Below are 5,331 nucleotides of genomic sequence, written 5' to 3'. Positions count from 1 at the left end.
TCTGTAACTTCACCCACCTCCATTCTATGACTTCACACACCTCCCTTCTGTGACTTCACACACCTCCATTCTGTGACTTCACACACCTCCATTCTATGACTTCACACACCTCCATTCTGACTTCACACACCTCCATTCTGTGACTTCATCCAATTCCATTCTATGACTTCACACACCTCCCTTCTGTGACTTCACACACCTCCATTCTGTGACTTCACACACCTCCATTCTGTGACTTCACACACCTCCATTCTGACTTCACACAACACCAGTCTGTGACTTCACACACCTCCATTCTGTGACTTCGCACACCTCCATTCTATGAATTCACACAACTCCATTCTGTGACTTCACACACCTCCATTTTGACTTCAGACACCTCCATTCTGTAACTTCACACACCTCCATTCTGTGACTTCACACACCCCCATTTTGACCTCACACACCTCCATTCTGTGACTTCACACACCTGCAATCTGTGACTTCACACACCTCCATTCTAGGACTACACACACCTCCATTCTATGAGTTCACCCACCTCCATTCTGTGACTTCACTCACCTCCATTCTGTGACTTCACACACCTCCATTGTCTGACTTCAAAAACCTCCGTTCTATGACTGTACACACCTCCATTCTGTGACTTCACTCACCTCCATTCTGTGACTTCACACACCTCCATTCTGACTTCACAAACCTCCATTCTATGACTTCACACACCTCCATTCTCTGACTTCGCACACCTCCATTCTGACTTCACACTCCTCCATTCTGTGACTTCACACACACAGTTCTATGACTTGACACACATCTTTTCTGACTTCACACACTTCCATTCTATGATTTCACACACCTCCATTCTGAATTCACACACTTGCATTCTGTGACTTCATACACCTCCATTGTGGGACATCACACACCTCCATTCTGTGACTTCACACACCTCCATTCTCTCTTCACACACCTCCATTCTATGACTTCACACACCTCCGTTCTTACTTCACAAATATCCATTCTATGAATTCACACACATCCATTCTGACTTCACACAACACCATTCTGACTTCACACACGTCCATTCTATGACTTAACACACACTTCCATTCTGTGACTTCACGCACCTCCATCCTGACTTCACACACATCAATTCTATGACTTCACACACCGCAATACTGACTACATACACCTCCATTCTCTGTCTTCACACACTTCCAATCTGTGACTTCACACACCTCCATTCTGTGACTTCACACACCTCCATTCTGTGACTTCACACACCTCCATTCTGTGACTTCACACACCTCCATTCTATGACTTCACGCACCTCCATTCTGACTTCACACACCTCCATTCTGTGACTTCACACACCTCCATTCTGTGACTTCATGCACCTCCATTCAGACTTCACACACCTCCATTCTGTGAATTGATACATCTTCATTCTGTGACTTCACACACCTCCATTCTATGATTTCACACATCTCCATTCTATGACTTCACACACATCCATTCTATGACTTCACACACCTCCATTCTATGACTTCACGCAACTCCATTCTGTGACTTCGCACACCTCCATTCTATGACATTACACACCTTCATTCTTACTTTACATACATCAATGCTATGACTTCACACACCTCCATTCTATGACTTCACACACCTCCATTCTGTTACTTCACACACCTCCATTCTGTGATTTCACACACCTCCATTCTGTGTCGTCACACACCTCCATTCTAGGACTTCACAAACCTCCATTCTACGAGTTCACACACCTCCATTCCGTGACTTCACACACCTCCATTCTGTGACTTCACACACCACCGTTTTCTGACTTCAAACACCTCCATTCTGTGAATTCAAACACCTCCATTCTGTGATTTCACACACCTCCATTCTATGACTTCACACACCTCCATTCAAGGTCTTCAAACACCTCCATTCTATGACTTCACACACCTTCATTCTAGGACTTCACACACCTCCACTCTATGACTTCACACATCTCCATTCTTTGACTGCACACACCTCCATTCTGTGACTTCACACATCCATTTTGACTTCACACACCTCCAATGTATGACTTCAAACACCTCCATTCTGTGACTTTACACACCTCCATTCTATGACTTCACACACCTCCATTCTCTGACTTCACCTACCTCCATTCTGTGACTGCACACACATTCATTCTGTGACTTCACACACCTCCCTTCTGTGACTTAATACACCTCTATTCTATGACTTCACACACATCCATTCTCTGACTTCACACACCTCCATTTTATGACTTCACACACCTCCATTCTGTGACTTCACACACCTCCGTTTCTGACTTCACACACCTCCATTCTTTGCCTTCACACACCTCCATTCCATGACTTCACACACCTCCATTCTATGAGTTCACACACCTCCATTCTATGAGTTCACAAACCTCTATTTTGACTTCACACACCTCCATTCAGTGACATCACACACCTCCATTCTGTGACTTCACACACCTGTATTCTATGACTTCACACACATCCATTCCATGACTTCACACACCTCCATTCCATGACTTCACACTCCTCCATTCTATGAGTTCACACACCTCAATTTGAGATCACACACATCCATTCTCCTACTTCACACACCTCCATTCTGTAACTTCACACACCTCCATTCTATGACTTCACACACCTCCATTCTGTGACTTCACAAACCTCCATTCTATGATTTCAGCACCTCCAGTCTATGAATTCACACACCTCCATTGTATGAATTCACACACCTCCATTCTATGACTTCACACACGTCCATTCCATGACATCACCCACCTCCATTCTATGAATTCACACACCTCCATTCTATGAATTCACACACCTCCATTCTATGAATTCACACACCTCCATTCTGTGACTTCACACACCTCTATTCTATGACTTCACACTCCTCAATTCTCTGAATTCCCACACCTCCATTCTATGACTTCACACACCTCCATTCTGTGACTTCACACACCTCCATTCTGTGACTTCACACTTCTCCATTCTATGACATCACAAACCTCCATTCTATGTTTCACACACCTCCATTCTGTGACGTCACACACCTCCATTATATGACTTCACACACCTCCATTCTGTGACCTCACAAACCTCCATTCTATGATTTCATACACCTCCAGTCTGTGTTCACACTCCTCTGTTCTGTGACTTCACACACCTCCATTCTATGACTTCACTCACCTCCATTCTCTGACTTCACACACCTCCTTTCTGAGTTCACACAACTCCATTCTGTGTCTTCACTCACTTCCATTCTGAATTCACACACCTCCATTCTATGACTTCACACACCTCCCTTCTGTGACATCACACACCTCCATTCCATGACTTCACACTCCTCCATTCGATGAGTTCACGCACCTCCATTCTATGAGTTCACACACCCCAATTTCACTTCAAAAACCTCCATTCTATGACTTCACCCACCTCCATTCTATGAATTCACACACCTCCATTCTATGAATTCACACACCTCCATTCTATGACTTCACACACGTCCATTCCATGACTTCACCCACCTCCATTCTATGAATTCACACCCCTCCATTCTATCAATTCACACACCTCCATTCTATGAATTCACACACCTCCATTCTTTGACTTCACACTCCTCCATTCTGTGACTTCACACACTTCCATTCTATGACTTCACACACCTCCATTGTGACTTCACACACCTCCATTCTATGACTTCACACACCTCCATTCCATGACTTCACACACCTCCAGTCTGTGTTCACACTCCTCCATTCTGTGACTTCACACACCTCCATTCTATTACTTCACTCACCTCCATTCTATGACTTCACACACCTCCATTCTGAGTTCACACAACTCCATTCTGTGACTTCACACACCTCCATTGTGAATTCACACACCTCCATTTTATGACTTCACACACCTCCATTCTGCCTTCACACACATCCATCTGTGACTTCACACACCTCCATTCTGTCACTTCACACTCCTCCATTCTACGACTTCACACACCTCCATTGAATATTTCACTCACCTCCATTCTGTGACGTCACACACCTCCATTCTATGACTTCACCCACCTCCATTCTGTGACATCACACACCTCCATTTTATGTCTTCACCCACCTCCAGTCTGTGTTCACACACCTCCATTCAGTGACATCACACACCTCCATTCTGTGACTTCACACACCTGTATTCTATGACTTCACACACATCCATTCCATGACTTCACACACCTCCATTCCATGACTTCACACTCCTCCATTCTATGAGTTCACACACCTCAATTTGAGATCACACACATCCATTCTCCTACTTCACACACCTCCATTCTGTAACTTCACACACCTCCATTCTATGACTTCACACACCTCCATTCTGTGACTTCACAAACCTCCATTCTATGATTTCAGCACCTCCAGTCTATGAATTCACACACCTCCATTGTATGAATTCACACACCTCCATTCTATGACTTCACACACGTCCATTCCATGACATCACCCACCTCCATTCTATGAATTCACACACCTCCATTCTATGAATTCACACACCTCCATTCTATGAATTCACACACCTCCATTCTGTGACTTCACACACCTCTATTCTATGACTTCACACTCCTCAATTCTCTGAATTCCCACACCTCCATTCTATGACTTCACACACCTCCATTCTGTGACTTCACACACCTCCATTCTGTGACTTCACACTTCTCCATTCTATGACATCACAAACCTCCATTCTATGTTTCACACACCTCCATTCTTTGACGTCACACACCTCCACTCTGTGACTTAACACACCTGTCTTCTATGATTCACACAAATCCATTCTATGACTTCACACACCTCCATTCTGTGACTTCACACACCTCCCTTCTATGACTTCACACACATCCATTCTGACTTCACACACCTCCATTCTGTGAATTCATACATCTTCATTCTGTGACTTCACACACCTCCATTCTATGATTTCACACATCTCCATTCTATGACTTCACACACCTCCTTTGTGACTTCACACACCTCCATTCTGTGACTTCACACACCTCAATTTTGACTTCATACAGCTCCGTTGTTTGACTTCACACACCTCGATTCTGTGACTTCAAACACGTCCATTGTATGACTTCACACTTCTCCCTTCAATGACTTCCAACACCTCCATTCTATGATTTCACACACCTCCATTGTATGACTTCACACACCTCCATTCTATGACTTCACACACCTCCATTGTGACTTCACAAACCTCCATTCTTTGACTTCACACACCTCCATTCTATGAC

The sequence above is a fragment of the Megascapheus bottae genome, unplaced genomic scaffold (genome assembly GCF_031878675.1).
Source record: "Megascapheus bottae isolate mThoBot1 unplaced genomic scaffold, mThoBot2.hap1 HAP1_SCAFFOLD_147, whole genome shotgun sequence".
Lineage (NCBI taxonomy): Eukaryota > Metazoa > Chordata > Mammalia > Rodentia > Geomyidae > Megascapheus > Megascapheus bottae.
This window is presented reverse-complemented; position numbering follows the sequence as displayed.